The 18,089-nt window shown below is 45.8% G+C and overlaps 1 protein-coding gene across 1 annotated transcript in view; it reads left to right on the top strand.

Annotated features, from left to right (window-relative positions):
- Window positions 1–18,089, top strand: part of OSBPL10 (oxysterol binding protein like 10) — a 664,525-nt gene that overhangs the window by 354,079 nt on the left and 292,357 nt on the right. The window lies entirely within an intron of this gene.

Below are 18,089 nucleotides of genomic sequence, written 5' to 3'. Positions count from 1 at the left end.
AGCAGTTGCTGATTATTGTCATATTTTTTACTGCAGGGTATTTTTGCACATTTGTTATTCGGTGCTTTCTTTTTGGGTTTCAGTCAGTGGGTGGTGTGAACACTGTTCAACCGACTTGTTCACATTTATGCATGTCACATGTGTTTTTAAACCTAACATAATGTGTAGTCAATATAACAATGTCTAATAAAAAAAACCCCGATACTAGATCAGGAAAAAAGGTATCATGTTGGGTTCACAAATACTAATAAGCTCTCCATAGAGTTTGGGCCATTCTGTTGCATAAGTGATTTAAATGAGCTAAAACTTTCTTTTCTCAAATAATGTAAAGAATTTAACAGCAATTCCTGCTTCAGAACTCATGATGCATTATGTAACGTTTTATTTCCATAAGCATCATCACTACCATTCATAAATTCAACCTGAAGCACACCTGAGTAATGTAGAGGTTTAAATAGTAGACAGCCCCTCCTAGGGCTCCCAGAAAGGAGTAATCAACACAAAACAATTAACCTGTTATCTCCGCGGCATCAAAAGTCTCAGGAATAAAACAGGACTGCCGCATATGTGTCCTGCAACAAAGGCTCAGCGCTGTCTTGTAGCAGAAGCTGAGGTGACAGGAGCCAGCCCAGATGTTACAGATTAGCATTAAGCCTAAAATCTTTGAGTGAGAACAAATCACTTTTCAGACAACCTGCCCAATAAGGTCATGGGTGTTTTTTCTGCTTTCTAATTAGAAAATAATCTTTGCAAACGATCGTAATTGACTTTTCAGCAACAAAAAATTCTATGTTTTGGTAGCCTCCATTAATCTAAATTTTAGAGTGTTTTTTTCCCATCCCTAGTTTTAAATAATGTTCATTCTCCATTGAATGCTAGAAACTCAAGTGCAGAACGCTTTGTAATTTTATCCTGCATATAGCTTTTCTGTATAATTCAGTCCTAAAATATTTTGAGCCTTTAATGTTTCTTACAACTACTATCAGAGTTGTTTCAAGATGTTCCTTTGTCTGCTTTTTTTTTTAATAAAAATCCTAGGTCTTCTTCAGACAACGTTTTTGACTGCCAGCGACACTGTTAGTATTTCAAATGAATGAATAATTTCTAAAAAAAAACGTTCCGTCACATTTTTTCCCATGTTGGTAGAATCAGCAATAACCTCAGTTGACTTGTCTGCTAAATGACATCTATTAAAACATGTACGGTAATTAAATGCTTTTGTCTTCCTACTGGTAACTTCAGCAAAGTCTACATAGCCTTATTAGTTTTTGGAGTACTAGCTAAGTAAATGAATTGCAGCTTCATACAATAAAATTTGTTCACATTGCATTTGAACTTTTTTGTTCAGTGCATTTACCTGGAAAATAAAATTACACGTGTGTTGAACTTGCGGGAAGTCCCAACTTGTAAAGCACCCATACGCAATACACTAATGTTCGCTGCACGGGCTGATACTGATTGGTTCAGCCGACACTTTAACGGGCATCATGGTGGTTCAGTGGTTAGCACTTCAGCCTTGCAGTGTTGGAGTCCTGGGTTCAAATCCCACCAAAGACAACATCTGCAAGGAGTTTGTATGTTCTCCCCGTGTTTGTGTGGGTTTCCTCCGGCTTCTTTGGTCGCCTCCTACACTCCAAAGACATACTGATAAGGAATCTAGATTGTGAGCCCCAATGGGGACAGTTCCGATAATGTCTGTAAAGTGCTGTGGAATAAATGGTGCTGTATAAGTGAGTAAAAGAAATAAAAATAAATGTATGGGGGTGCCAGCTAACTAAATGTTGTAGATGATGTTAATTGGGCATGTACTATTTTGGACTGCCGATCACTTTGTTCTTAGATAAGCGCCTGCAGAGATGTCTGTCGACGGCTTTCTCAGAGAGGATACAAAAGCGCTCAGTCGAACAAGTACTCCTGTGTATGGGAGAGATGGCTGAGATAGTTGTCTGGCAAAGCATCATTCAGCATACAGAAGATATAATGTGTATGGGGCCTTAAGACAGCACTCTTGACAACAAGCAGATCACAAAGTGTCTCTGTGGTGTATACTGTGAGGACACATGAGTTCGATTTTTCAGGCAGTGGCACCACAGTGAAAATTACATAGGTGTTACACAGCACCTATTGTAATGAATGAATTTTCTGGATAATGCAGGATAGGACATGTCCTCCACTGTGAGAATCGCTCCATGAAACGACTCACCCTCTGTTCAGGAGTTCAGGATCCTTATCACTAGATTAGAGGATCCCCTCTAATACACACATGGGCAAAATTTTTAATACCCTTCTGTTAAAGCAAGTAAAACTCAGTCAATGAAGTAACTTGAAAATGACCAAAGTAATTTTCAATTTAAAATTTACTGAATATCAATTAATGAAGATCAGACATTGCATTTGAATTGCGGTTCAACAGAAAAATAAAATAAAAAACTAATTAATGAAAATGGCCTGGACAAAAATAATGGTGCCTCTAACCTAATATTTTGTTGCCCAACCTTCTGAGACCTTCACTTACAGCAAATTTTGTGACTCTGGATGATACTTCTGCACCTGTCCATAGGTATTTAGGCCCACTCCATGTGAGCCAACTTCGCCAGCTTTCTCAGGTTTGAAGATTCCTTCTTGAGACTGAATGTTTTAGCTCCTTAAACAGATGTTCAAAAAAATTTAGATAATGGCTCATAGGAGGCCACTTCAGATGAATCTAAGGGTACCGTTACACTTAGCGATGCACCAGCGATCCCGATAACGATATGACCAGGTCAGGATCGCTGGTGCATCGCTAAGTGGTCGCTAGTGAGCTGCCAAACAGGCAGATCTCACCAGCGACATAGCAGCGGTCGCTACTTACCTGTCAGACGAGGCGATGAGGACGTCCTCCCGCCCGCGTCCATGCGCCGCTCGTCGGCACAGCAGGAAGCCCAGCAGGAAGCAGACGACGAGAAACGGCCCAGGACTTTCTCGTGCGATCAGCAATAACCTGCGGGGGAGCCGGTCGGAGGTAAGTATCACACATAGCGATATCGCTAGCAATATTGCTGCTGCGTCACAAAACCAGTGACGTTATAGCGATATTGCTAGCGATATCGCTTAGTGTAACAGGCCCTTAATGCTTTGCTGTTAGCCAGTCTTAGATGTTATGTGTTTTGGGTCATTATCGTGTTGGAGAGCCAAGTGACGTGCGACTCAGACCAAGCTTTCTGACACTAGGCAGCAGATTTTTCTCCAGGATGCTTTGATATTCATGTAATTTCATTGTACCTTGCATTAATTCACACTCTATACCTGATGCATTTAAGTAGGCCCAAAACCCCATGGAGCCTCCTCCATGTTTCACAGTGGGTACAGTGTTCTTTTTTTTGCATGCTTCATTTTTGCATCTGTGAATATAGAGCTGATGTGACTTGCTAAAAGGCGCCAGTTTCGTCTCATATGTCCAAAGAACATTCTCCAAGTATTTTTTGGCTTGTCATTATACATTGTCATGGCTCAGGACGGGATTTCCTTTTCCATTCTGGGCTTGTGGGGGTTAACTCTGCATGGCCTCCCTTTGGTTAGGGAAGGGCTATTTTAACCCGCTCTGGTGCTGGCTCTTTGTCAGGGATACTTCCGTTCTTGGCTGAGCAGCTGACCTAAGTGACTCTAGTGTATATCGTTTGTTCCTCTGTGTGCTTGTCCTGTGTATGATTCGGCTTTTCCAACATTTTGTGTCTGCTTAGTGATTCTGTACTTCTGTTATATCTCCCGTTCTGACCTTTTGGCTAAGTTCTCTGAATTCCCTCCTGTCTACGGCCCTGGTTACCGCGTTCCTGTCTGGTTTCTAACTTCAGCTTGTATTGCACCATTCTTCTGCCTAATCCCAAGAACACTGCATTACCCTCTGGTAACTGTACTCGGCTTGTCTGGCCTCACAGCCGGCTCCGCCGGCTCCCGCTTTCATTTTCTCTCCCATACGGGAGTCAGCTCCACCTCCGGCCATTACCCCGGTGGTCACATATCTCAGGTCCTGCTCTCGTGCAGCTCGCACGTAGCTGCGGCCTCACACTCTGACTCTAGATTGCTGCATCCCTCCTTATTCCCCCTGGTGTTCATTCAATACATTTTGGAAATTTCCTGCCTTTTTTTATGACTTGCTTTCAACAGTGATTTCATCTGCCGCCGATACGCCTTTTAATGGCAGCAGGTAAGGGTACTTACTGCACATTGCGGCTTTTTAATGGCGCTGAGAAATAAGTGTATAGCACCCCCAGACATCAGAAAATCTCCGGGGTCTCAGCTACCGGTGGTAGCTGAGACCTCGGAGAACATGATTCGGGTGAGTTTTTAGCATCCCCTGTCACGTGATTGCCGTTATTCACTGAATAAGGGTGACCGCAAAAAAAAGTCCGGTTTTAAATGCATTTCTCTCTCCTCTAATATGATCTAACATACCAGAGGAGGGAGATATGGGGTCCTCTGACCCCCCGGTACTTCCACCATTCCCGAATCCTCCTGCTCCATTCCCCGGCCCTCCACGTCATCTTCCTGGAAGAAAATGGCGGGCGCCTGCCGAGATCTGATGGCTGATACCTGGCAACAATAGGAGATTTTTCCTATTGGTTCATTTTAATCACTGTGATAGACCCTATCACAGTGATCAAAAAAAAAAAAAGTAAATCAAACCCCTCTTTGTCACCCACTTAGTTAGATAAGAATAATAAAATAAAAAAATTGTAACTTTTTCTATTTTTTGCAGTTAGGGTTGGAGTTAGGGTTGTGTTAGGGTTAGTGTTGTGTGTGGGATTTGGGTTAGGGTTGTGTTGAGGTTAGGGTTTAGGGCTGTATTAGGGCTTAGGGCTGTGTTGGGGTTAGGGCTTAGGGCTGTGTTGGGGTTAGGGTTTAGGACTGTGTTGGGGTTAGGGTTTACGGCTGTATTGGGGTTAGGGTTGGGTTTAGGGCTGTGTTGGGGTTGCAGTTAGAATTGGGGGTTTTCCACTGTTTAGGTACATCAGGGGGGCTCCAAACGCAACATGGTGCACACCATCGATTCCAGCCAATTTTGCATTCAAAAAGCCCAAACAGTGGATTTCCCCCACATATAGGGTATTGGTGTAGTCAGGAGAAATTGCATGACAAATTTTGTGGTACATTTTCTCCTGATACTCTTGTGAAAATAAAAAAGTTTGGGTCAAAAATAATTTTTTTGTGAAAAAAGTTAAATATTAATTTTTTTCTTTCATGTTGCTTTAGTTCTCATGAACCACCTGAAGGGTTAATAAACTTCTTGAATGTAGTTTTGAGCACCTTGAGGGGTACAGTTTTTATAAAGGTGTCACTTTTGGGTATTTTCTGTCATATTGACCCTTCAATTTCAAATGTGATGTGGTCCCTTGAAAAATGGTTTTGTAAATTTTGTTGGAAAAATGAGAAATCACTGGTCGACTTTAAACCCTTATAACTCCCTAACAACAAAAAATTGTTTCCAAAATTGTGCTGATGTAAGTAGACATGTGGGAAATGTTTATTAACTAGTAACATGATTGATTTAAGGGCACAAAAATTCAAAGTTTGAAAATCGCAAAATTTTCAAAATTTTTTGCCAAATTTCCACTTTTTTCATAAATAAATGCAAGTCTTATCAAAGAAATTTTACCACTAACATGAAGTACAATATGTCCTGAAAAAACATTCTCTGAATCAGTGGGATATGTTGAAGCGTTCCAGAGCTATAACCTCATAAAGTGACAGTGGTCAGAATTGTAAAAACTGGCTTGGTCATTAAGGTCAAAATTGGCTCGGTCACTAAGAGGTTAACAAAAAGATGGCAACAATTTTTTTTCTACGTGTATAACTTTAGTGTTGTTTTAGATGGTGGATAACATTGAGTCCTCTAAATTAGACAATCCCTTCAAACCCTGATGTTTTCTTCAATATACCAGTGACATGTAAATTGCTTATGAGATGCCATGTAAAAGAAATATGTGGCTCTGTCAGTGGTGGTCTAGAAGCTCTATAAATGGCTTCCATGAACATACTGTGCAAGTCACTCTGTTTACCAAATTCCAGGGGTTGCCATGGCCTTCAACCTAATCCTTGTTCACTGATGTGGTCTTCCACAGGGAATTCTTGGTTATCATTGCGGAGTTAGCTGTTGGCATATGATGCAGACTGACAGATGTCAGGTAGCCAGGTAAAAAGCACGAGGGCTATCAAGGTACAAAATCACAAGACTGAAGAATAGTCAGGAAAATAACTTTGGTGTCATGCTGGGTGAGGAAGAAGTAAAGTGTACAACAATGGGGAGAGGGAGGAGGAAGCCCAGACACTATGGTAGTGGAGATACCTAGGCAGATCTAACACCCTGTCTGCCCTAGTCGTCCTTAAAGAGGTTCCGCACCTATTGCTGAGCAGGAACCTCATCCCTGCCCGACCCTAGCAATAGGCCCTGGATAGGGCAGTGATAAGCGCTAGTCAGCCCCCACTTCAACTAAAGACAGAGAGGGTGGACAAATGAGCAGATACACTTAGCTCAGTAGCATAGCTACTGGGGGGGCAGAGGGGGCCATTGCCCTGGGCCCAGTCACAAACAGGGGCCCACTGGGAGACATGGCCAGTATCTGAGATGTCATGGTGAGAGCAGCACAATGCCGGCTCCCCTGTCTGACAGACTGCACAGAGGCAGGTTGCAGAGCCTATCTGTGCAGTGTACAGTGCTTATGTCTCACCAGAGGAACTCCTTCCTGGCCGTCAGCAGCTACAGTTTCTGCCGTGCAGGCTCTGGTTGTCTCAGCCACGCTGGGTCCTAGTGCCCTCTGTGTGCATTAAACCAGACACTTCCTGGTCTTTCTTCAGTCACTGCCTGCAAGCTTCATCGGTAAGTTGGGATGGAATTTATTAAATTCATTCAGCTTAGGCATGTCATGGTCACTGTGGGGTGAATGTGAGAGGATGAGGGTATTGTGAGGCAGGGGGGGGACAGTGCACTGGGGGTGAATGTGAGAGGATGGGGGTATTGTGGGAAAGGGGGTACAGCGCACTGGGAGTGAATGTGAGAGAATGTGGATAATTGTGGGTGCTAGGGCACTGGAGTGGGTTAATGTGAGAGGATTGGGATATTGTGGGGGCTGAAGTGGGGAGGGGCAACAGGGCACTGGGGGTGAATGTGAGGATGGAGGTATTGTGGCTATTGCCGTGTGGGAGGGGTTATCATCGCGGAGTTAGCTGTTGGCATATGATGCAGACTGACAGATGTCAGGTAGCCAGGTAAAAAGCACGAGGGCTATCAAGGTACAAAATCACAAGACTGAAGAATAGTCAGGAAAAGAACTTTGGTGTCACGCTGGGTGAGGAAGAAGTAAAGTGTACAACAATGGGGAGAGGGAGGAGGAAGCCCAGACACTATGGAAGTGGGTAGTGGAGATACCTAGGCAGATCTAACACCCTGTCTGCCCTAATCGTACCTAAATAGGTTCCGCACCTATTGCTGAGCAAGAACCTCATCCTTGCCTGACCCTAGCAATAGGCCCTGGATAGGACAGGGACTGGATGAGCGCTAGTCGGCTCCCACTGCAACTAAAGACAGAGAGGGTGAACGAATGAGCAGATACACTTAGCTCAGTAGTGTAGCTACTGGGGGGGCAGAAGGGGCCATTGTCCTGGGCCCAGTCACAGGCAGGGGCTCACTGGGAGACATGGCCAGTATCTGAGATGTCAGAGTGAGAGCAGCACAATGCCGGCTCCCCTGTCTGACAGACTGCACAGAGGCAGGTTGCAGAGCTTATCTGTGCAGTGTACGGTGCTTATGTCTCACTCTAGGAGCTCCTTCCTGGCTGGCAGCAGCTGCAGTTTCTGCCGTGCAGGCTCTGGTTGTCTCAGCCACGCTGGGTCCTAGTGCCCTCTGTGTGCATTAAACCAGACACTTCCTGGTCCTTCTTCAGTCACCTCCTGCAAGCTTCATCGGTAAGTGGGGATGGAATTTATTAAATTCATTCAGCTTAGGCATGTCATGGTCACTGTGGGGTGAATGTGAGAGGATGGGGTTATTGTGAGGTGGGGGGACAGTGCACTGGGGGTGAATGTGAGAGGATGGGGTTATTGTGAGGCAGGAGGGACAGAGCACTGGGGGTGAATGTGAGAGGATGGGGGTATTGTGGGAAAGGGGGTACAGCGCACTGGGGATGAATGTGAGAGGATGTGGATAATTGTGGGGGCTAGGGCACTGGAGGGGATTAATGTGAGAGGATGGGATATTGTGGGGGCTGAAGTGGGGAGGGGCAACAGGGCACTGGGGGTGAATGTGAGGATGGAGGTATTGTGGGTGTTGCCGTGTGGGAGGGGGGACAGGGCATTGGGGGTGAATGTGAGGATGGGGTATTGTGAGTTAGGGGGGACAGGGCATTGGGGGTCAATGTGAGAAGATGGGTGTATTGTGAGGCGAAGGGGACAGAGCACTTGGGGTGAATGTGAGAGGATTGGGTATTGTGAGGCAGGAGGGACAGGGCACGAGGGGTGAATGTGAGAGGATGGGGGTATTGTGAGGCAGGGGGAGAGCGCACTGGGGGTGAATGTGAGAGGATGGGGTATTGTGGGGGAGGGGGTACAGTGCACTGGGGGTGAATGTGAGAGGATGGGAGAATTGTGGGGGAGGGGGTACAGTGCACTGGGGGGTGAATGTGAGGATGGGGATATTGTGGGTGCTAGGGCACTGGGGGGTTAATGTGAGAGGATGGGGGTATTGTGGGAGAGGGGGGACAGAGCACTGAGGGGTGCATGTGAGAGAATGGGCTGTTGGGGTGTGGGAGGGGGACAAGGGGGAGGTAGGGGGCTTTTTTTTACTTGTGAGCTTGTTAATACTTTAATAATTAATATTTCAGTATTAGTATAACAAGGGCACAGACAGTCAGCTGTATAACTCATGCGAGTATCGCATTGCAATCCTCAGACTGGCTTGCCACCTCTCTCACGTTTGCTATTTGCGTGTGTCACTAAATAAGTTTGACTTGACTCAATAGAAGATAATTGGGAGAAGCCGAAAAAGTCCTCACACGACCCCCTGCTCACATTAGCGATGCTGGGGTCATTACTACTGTACATAGGGGGACTCAGTTAAATATTAAGTGGGCACTTAAGAAGCATTATTATTTATAGGGGCACCAGTAGGGTACCTACTGGGTGGTAGACGATGCTGAGGCGGCTGTCAGTCAGTGTCGGGATGCAGTTACAGCTGCCACTCTCTATACACAGAGCGGTGACTGAAACCGTGCCAGTGCAACCCTTATGGCTGGCAGAACAAGGCTTCCAGGAGGAATTAAGGTAATTTCCTCCCTGCAGAGGGGCTCTCAGTGTGGGCATCACAAGGTGTCAGAACGCTATTAACTATTATACTGTGTATTGGAGGATCAGTGGGGACATTATATGTATAGGGGAACTCTGGGGGACATCATACTGTATGTATGGGAACTGCGGGCCCATCATACTGTATATAAGAGAACTGTGGGCCTAACATACTGTATATAAGGGAGCTTTGGGATCATCATACGGTGTATAGGGGAACTGCGGGCCCATCATACTGTATGTACGGGAGCTGTGTGACCATCATAGTGTGTTTAGGGGAGCTGTGGGATCGTCACACGGTGTATAGGGGAGCTGTGGGATCCTCATACGGTGTATAGTGGAGCTGTGGGCCCAGCATACTGTGTATAGAGGAGTTGTACATGGGGAATTCAGGGGACATTATAAAATGTTAAGTGGACACTTAAACATTATTGTTATAGGGGCTCTCAGTATTGTGACCATCAAAGTTGCACATGTAGTATTATTTTCTAGGGACAAAATTTGGAGGGCACATGCACAGGAAATTAATATTTTCTAGGGGGCAATTTTACCATCTAGAGAGCACAAAGGAGGCATTATTACAATGTAAGGGGCACAGTGGTGGCATTACTATGTGGGGCAGTAAGTTTAGATAATGTCTGTAAAGTGCTGTGGAATAAATGGTGCTGTATAAGTGAGTAAAAGAAATAAAAATAAATGTATGGGGGTGCCAGCTAACTAAATGTTGTAGATGATGTTAATTGGGCATGTACTATTTTGGACTGCCGATCACTTTGTTCTTAGATAAGCGCCTGCAGAGATGTCTGTCGACGGCTTTCTCAGAGAGGATACAAAAGCGCTCAGTCGAACAAGTACTCCTGTGTATGGGAGAGATGGCTGAGATAGTTGTCTGGCAAAGCATCATTCAGCATACAGAAGATATAATGTGTATGGGGCCTTAAGACAGCACTCTTGACAACAAGCAGATCACAAAGTGTCTCTGTGGTGTATACTGTGAGGACACATGAGTTCGATTTTTCAGGCAGTGGCACCACAGTGAAAATTACATAGGTGTTACACAGCACCTATTGTAATGAATGAATTTTCTGGATAATGCAGGATAGGACATGTCCTCCACTGTGAGAATCGCTCCATGAAACGACTCACCCTCTGTTCAGGAGTTCAGGATCCTTATCACTAGATTAGAGGATCCCCTCTAATACACACATGGGCAAAATTTTTAATACCCTTCTGTTAAAGCAAGTAAAACTCAGTCACTGAAGTAACTTGAAAATGACCAAAGTAATTTTCAATTTAAAATTTACTGAATATCAATTAATGAAGATCAGACATTGCATTTGAATTGCGGTTCAACAGAAAAATAAAATAAAAAACTAATTAATGAAAATGGCCTGGACAAAAATAATGGTGCCTCTAACCTAATATTTTGTTGCCCAACCTTCTGAGACCTTCACTTACAGCAAATTTTGTGACTCTGGATGATACTTCTGCACCTGTCCATAGGTATTTAGGCCCACTCCATGTGAGCCAACTTCGCCAGCTTTCTCAGGTTTGAAGATTCCTTCTTGAGACTGAATGTTTTAGCTCCTTAAACAGATGTTCAAAAAAATTTAGATAATGGCTCATAGGAGGCCACTTCAGATGAATCTAAGGGTACCGTTACACTTAGCGATGCACCAGCGATCCCGATAACGATATGACCAGGTCAGGATCGCTGGTGCATCGCTAAGTGGTCGCTAGTGAGCTGCCAAACAGGCAGATCTCACCAGCGACATAGCAGCGGTCGCTACTTACCTGTCAGACGAGGCGATGAGGACGTCCTCCCGCCCGCGTCCATGCGCCGCTCGTCGGCACAGCAGGAAGCCCAGCAGGAAGCAGACGACGAGAAACGGCCCAGGACTTTCTCGTGCGATCAGCAATAACCTGCGGGGGAGCCGGTCGGAGGTAAGTATCACACATAGCGATATCGCTAGCAATATTGCTGCTGCGTCACAAAACCAGTGACGTTATAGCGATATTGCTAGCGATATCGCTTAGTGTAACAGGCCCTTAATGCTTTGCTGTTAGCCAGTCTTAGATGTTATGTGTTTTGGGTCATTATCGTGTTGGAGAGCCAAGTGACGTGCGACTCAGACCAAGCTTTCTGACACTAGGCAGCAGATTTTGCTCCAGGATGCTTTGATATTCATGTAATTTCATTGTACCTTGCATTAATTCACACTCTATACCTGATGCATTTAAGTAGGCCCAAAACCCCATGGAGCCTCCTCCATGTTTCACAGTGGGTACAGTGTTCTTTTTTTTGCATGCTTCATTTTTGCATCTGTGAATATAGAGCTGATGTGACTTGCTAAAAGGCGCCAGTTTCGTCTCATATGTCCAAAGAACATTCTCCAAGTATTTTTTGGCTTGTCATTATACATTGTCATGGCTCAGGACGGGATTTCCTTTTCCATTCTGGGCTTGTGGGGGTTAACTCTGCATGGCCTCCCTTTGGTTAGGGAAGGGCTATTTTAACCCGCTCTGGTGCTGGCTCTTTGTCAGGGATACTTCCGTTCTTGGCTGAGCAGCTGACCTAAGTGACTCTAGTGTATATCGTTTGTTCCTCTGTGTGCTTGTCCTGTGTATGATTCGGCTTTTCCAACATTTTGTGTCTGCTTAGTGATTCTGTACTTCTGTTATATCTCCCGTTCTGACCTTTTGGCTAAGTTCTCTGAATTCCCTCCTGTCTACGGCCCTGGTTACCGCGTTCCTGTCTGGTTTCTAACTTCAGCTTGTATTGCACCATTCTTCTGCCTAATCCCAAGAACACTGCATTACCCTCTGGTAACTGTACTCGGCTTGTCTGGCCTCACAGCCGGCTCCGCCGCCTCCCGCTTTCATTTTCTCTCCCATACGGGAGTCAGCTCCACCTCCGGCCATTACCCCGGTGGTCACATATCTCAGGTCCTGCTCTCGTGCAGCTCGCACGTAGCTGCGGCCTCACACTCTGACTCTAGATTGCTGCATCCCTCCTTATTCCCCCTGGTGTTCATTCAATACATTTTGGAAATTTCCTGCCTTTTTTTATGACTTGCTTTCAACAGTGATTTCATCTGCCGCCGATACGCCTTTTAATGGCAGCAGGTAAGGGTACTTACTGCACATTGTGGCTTTTTAATGGCGCTGAGAAATAAGTGTATAGCACCCCCAGACATCGGAAAATCTCCGGGGTCTCAGCTACCGGTGGTAGCTGAGACCTCGGAGAACATGATTCGGGTGAGTTTTTAGCATCCCCTGTCACAGTGATCAAAAAAAAAAAAAGTAAATCAAACCCCTCTTTGTCACCCACTTAGTTAGATAAGAATAATAAAATAAAAAAATTGTAACTTTTTCTATTTTTTGCAGTTAGGGTTGGAGTTAGGGTTGTGTTAGGGTTAGTGTTGTGTGTGGGATTTGGGTTAGGGTTGTGTTGAGGTTAGGGTTTAGGGCTGTATTAGGGCTTAGGGCTGTGTTGGGGTTAGGGCTTAGGGCTGTGTTGGGGTTAGGGTTTAGGACTGTGTTGGGGTTAGGGTTTAGGGCTGTGTTGGGGTTAGGGTTTACGGCTGTATTGGGGTTAGGGTTGGGTTTAGGGCTGTGTTGGGGTTGCAGTTAGAATTGGGGGTTTTCCACTGTTTAGGTACATCAGGGGGGCTCCAAACGCAACATGGTGCACACCATCGATTCCAGCCAATTTTGCATTCAAAAAGCCCAAACAGTGGATTTCCCCCACATATAGGGTATTGGTGTAGTCAGGAGAAATTGCATGACAAATTTTGTGGTACATTTTCTCCTGATACTCTTGTGAAAATAAAAAAGTTTGGGTCAAAAATAATTTTTTTGTGAAAAAAGTTAAATATTAATTTTTTTCTTTCATGTTGCTTTAGTTCTCATGAACCACCTGAAGGGTTAATAAACTTCTTGAATGTAGTTTTGAGCACCTTGAGGGGTACAGTTTTTATAAAGGTGTCACTTTTGGGTATTTTCTGTCATATTGACCCTTCAATTTCAAATGTGATGTGGTCCCTTGAAAAATGGTTTTGTAAATTTTGTTGGAAAAATGAGAAATCACTGGTCGACTTTAAACCCTTATAACTCCCTAACAACAAAAAATTGTTTCCAAAATTGTGCTGATGTAAGTAGACATGTGGGAAATGTTTATTAACTAGTAACATGATTGATTTAAGGGCACAAAAATTCAAAGTTTGAAAATCGCAAAATTTTCAAAATTTTTTGCCAAATTTCCACTTTTTTCATAAATAAATGCAAGTCTTATCAAAGAAATTTTACCACTAACATGAAGTACAATATGTCCTGAAAAAACATTCTCTGAATCAGTGGGATATGTTGAAGCGTTCCAGAGCTATAACCTCATAAAGTGACAGTGGTCAGAATTGTAAAAACTGGCTTGGTCATTAAGGTCAAAATTGGCTCGGTCACTAAGAGGTTAACAAAAAGATGGCAACAATTTTTTTTCTACGTGTATAACTTTAGTGTTGTTTTAGATGGTGGATAACATTGAGTCCTCTAAATTAGACAATCCCTTCAAACCCTGATGTTTTCTTCAATATACCAGTGACATGTAAATTGCTTATGAGATGCCATGTAAAAGAAATATGTGGCTCTGTCAGTGGTGGTCTAGAAGCTCTATAAATGGCTTCCATGAACATACTGTGCAAGTCACTCTGTTTACCAAATTCCAGGGGTTGCCATGGCCTTCAACCTAATCCTTGTTCACTGATGTGGTCTTCCACAGGGAATTCTTGGTTATCATTGCGGAGTTAGCTGTTGGCATATGATGCAGACTGACAGATGTCAGGTAGCCAGGTAAAAAGCACGAGGGCTATCAAGGTACAAAATCACAAGACTGAAGAATAGTCAGGAAAATAACTTTGGTGTCATGCTGGGTGAGGAAGAAGTAAAGTGTACAACAATGGGGAGAGGGAGGAGGAAGCCCAGACACTATGGTAGTGGAGATACCTAGGCAGATCTAACACCCTGTCTGCCCTAGTCGTCCTTAAAGAGGTTCCGCACCTATTGCTGAGCAGGAACCTCATCCCTGCCCGACCCTAGCAATAGGCCCTGGATAGGGCAGTGACTAGATAAGCGCTAGTCAGCCCCCACTTCAACTAAAGACAGAGAGGGTGGACAAATGAGCAGATACACTTAGCTCAGTAGCATAGCTACTGGGGGGGCAGAGGGGGCCATTGCCCTGGGCCCAGTCACAAACAGGGGCCCACTGGGAGACATGGCCAGTATCTGAGATGTCATGGTGAGAGCAGCACAATGCCGGCTCCCCTGTCTGACAGACTGCACAGAGGCAGGTTGCAGAGCCTATCTGTGCAGTGTACAGTGCTTATGTCTCACCAGAGGAACTCCTTCCTGGCCGTCAGCAGCTACAGTTTCTGCCGTGCAGGCTCTGGTTGTCTCAGCCACGCTGGGTCCTAGTGCCCTCTGTGTGCATTAAACCAGACACTTCCTGGTCTTTCTTCAGTCACTGCCTGCAAGCTTCATCGGTAAGTTGGGATGGAATTTATTAAATTCATTCAGCTTAGGCATGTCATGGTCACTGTGGGGTGAATGTGAGAGGATGAGGGTATTGTGAGGCAGGGGGGGGACAGTGCACTGGGGGTGAATGTGAGAGGATGGGGGTATTGTGGGAAAGGGGGTACAGCGCACTGGGAGTGAATGTGAGAGAATGTGGATAATTGTGGGTGCTAGGGCACTGGAGTGGGTTAATGTGAGAGGATTGGGATATTGTGGGGGCTGAAGTGGGGAGGGGCAACAGGGCACTGGGGGTGAATGTGAGGATGGAGGTATTGTGGCTATTGCCGTGTGGGAGGGGTTATCATCGCGGAGTTAGCTGTTGGCATATGATGCAGACTGACAGATGTCAGGTAGCCAGGTAAAAAGCACGAGGGCTATCAAGGTACAAAATCACAAGACTGAAGAATAGTCAGGAAAAGAACTTTGGTGTCACGCTGGGTGAGGAAGAAGTAAAGTGTACAACAATGGGGAGAGGGAGGAGGAAGCCCAGACACTATGGAAGTGGGTAGTGGAGATACCTAGGCAGATCTAACACCCTGTCTGCCCTAATCGTACCTAAATAGGTTCCGCACCTATTGCTGAGCAAGAACCTCATCCTTGCCTGACCCTAGCAATAGGCCCTGGATAGGACAGGGACTGGATGAGCGCTAGTCGGCTCCCACTGCAACTAAAGACAGAGAGGGTGAACGAATGAGCAGATACACTTAGCTCAGTAGTGTAGCTACTGGGGGGGCAGAAGGGGCCATTGTCCTGGGCCCAGTCACAGGCAGGGGCTCACTGGGAGACATGGCCAGTATCTGAGATGTCAGAGTGAGAGCAGCACAATGCCGGCTCCCCTGTCTGACAGACTGCACAGAGGCAGGTTGCAGAGCTTATCTGTGCAGTGTACGGTGCTTATGTCTCACTCTAGGAGCTCCTTCCTGGCTGGCAGCAGCTGCAGTTTCTGCCGTGCAGGCTCTGGTTGTCTCAGCCACGCTGGGTCCTAGTGCCCTCTGTGTGCATTAAACCAGACACTTCCTGGTCCTTCTTCAGTCACCTCCTGCAAGCTTCATCGGTAAGTGGGGATGGAATTTATTAAATTCATTCAGCTTAGGCATGTCATGGTCACTGTGGGGTGAATGTGAGAGGATGGGGTTATTGTGAGGTGGGGGGACAGTGCACTGGGGGTGAATGTGAGAGGATGGGGTTATTGTGAGGCAGGAGGGACAGAGCACTGGGGGTGAATGTGAGAGGATGGGGGTATTGTGGGAAAGGGGGTACAGCGCACTGGGGATGAATGTGAGAGGATGTGGATAATTGTGGGGGCTAGGGCACTGGAGGGGATTAATGTGAGAGGATGGGATATTGTGGGGGCTGAAGTGGGGAGGGGCAACAGGGCACTGGGGGTGAATGTGAGGATGGAGGTATTGTGGGTGTTGCCGTGTGGGAGGGGGGACAGGGCATTGGGGGTGAATGTGAGGATGGGGTATTGTGAGTTAGGGGGGACAGGGCATTGGGGGTCAATGTGAGAAGATGGGTGTATTGTGAGGCGAAGGGGACAGAGCACTTGGGGTGAATGTGAGAGGATTGGGTATTGTGAGGCAGGAGGAACAGGGCACGAGGGGTGAATGTGAGAGGATGGGGGTATTGTGAGGCAGGGGGAGAGCGCACTGGGGGTGAATGTGAGAGGATGGGGTATTGTGGGGGAGGGGGTACAGTGCACTGGGGGTGAATGTGAGAGGATGGGAGAATTGTGGGGGAGGGGGTACAGTGCACTGGGGGGTGAATGTGAGGATGGGGATATTGTGGGTGCTAGGGCACTGGGGGGTTAATGTGAGAGGATGGGGGTATTGTGGGAGAGGGGGGACAGAGCACTGAGGGGTGCATGTGAGAGAATGGGCTGTTGGGGTGTGGGAGGGGGACAAGGGGGAGGTAGGGGGCTTTTTTTTACTTGTGAGCTTGTTAATACTTTAATAATTAATATTTCAGTATTAGTATAACAAGGGCACAGACAGTCAGCTGTATAACTCATGCGAGTATCGCATTGCAATCCTCAGACTGGCTTGCCACCTCTCTCACGTTTGCTATTTGCGTGTGTCACTAAATAAGTTTGACTTGACTCAATAGAAGATAATTGGGAGAAGCCGAAAAAGTCCTCACACGACCCCCTGCTCACATTAGCGATGCTGGGGTCATTACTACTGTACATAGGGGGACTCAGTTAAATATTAAGTGGGCACTTAAGAAGCATTATTATTTATAGGGGCACCAGTAGGGTACCTACCGGGTGGTAGACGATGCTGAGGCGGCTGTCAGTCAGTGTCGGGATGCAGTTACAGCCGCCACTCTCTATACACAGAGCGGTGACTGAAACCGTGCCAGTGCAACCCTTATGGCTGGCAGAACAAGGCTTCCAGGAGGAATTAAGGTAATTTCCTCCCTGCAGAGGGGCTCTCAGTGTGGGCATCACAAGGTGTCAGAACGCTATTAACTATTATACTGTGTATTGGAGGATCAGTGGGGACATTATATGTATAGGGGAACTCTGGGGGACATCATACTGTATGTATGGGAACTGCGGGCCCATCATACTGTATATAAGAGAACTGTGGGCCTAACATACTGTATATAAGGGAGCTTTGGGATCATCATACGGTGTATAGGGGAACTGCGGGCCCATCATACTGTATGTACGGGAGCTGTGTGACCATCATAGTGTGTTTAGGGGAGCTGTGGGATCGTCACACGGTGTATAGGGGAGCTGTGGGATCCTCATACGGTGTATAGTGGAGCTGTGGGCCCAGCATACTGTGTATAGAGGAGTTGTACATGGGGAATTCAGGGGACATTATAAAATGTTAAGTGGACACTTAAACATTATTGTTATAGGGGCTCTCAGTATTGTGACCATCAAAGTTGCACATGTAGTATTATTTTCTAGGGACAAAATTTGGAGGGCACATGCACAGGAAATTAATATTTTCTAGGGGGCAATTTTACCATCTAGAGAGCACAAAGGAGGCATTATTACAATGTAAGGGGCACAGTGGTGGCATTACTATGTGGGGCAGTAAGTTTAGATAATGTCTGTAAAGTGCTGTGGAATAAATGGTGCTGTATAAGTGAGTAAAAGAAATAAAAATAAATGTATGGGGGTGCCAGCTAACTAAATGTTGTAGATGATGTTAATTGGGCATGTACTATTTTGGACTGCCGATCACTTTGTTCTTAGA

The sequence above is a fragment of the Dendrobates tinctorius genome, unplaced genomic scaffold (genome assembly GCF_039654945.1).
Source record: "Dendrobates tinctorius isolate UK_male_01 unplaced genomic scaffold, ASM3965494v1 ptg000005l, whole genome shotgun sequence".
In the NCBI taxonomy this organism is placed as follows: Eukaryota; Metazoa; Chordata; class Amphibia; order Anura; family Dendrobatidae; genus Dendrobates; species Dendrobates tinctorius.
The sequence above is the reverse complement of the archived record's forward strand: the minus strand, read 5'-3'. Positions and strand labels throughout refer to the sequence as shown.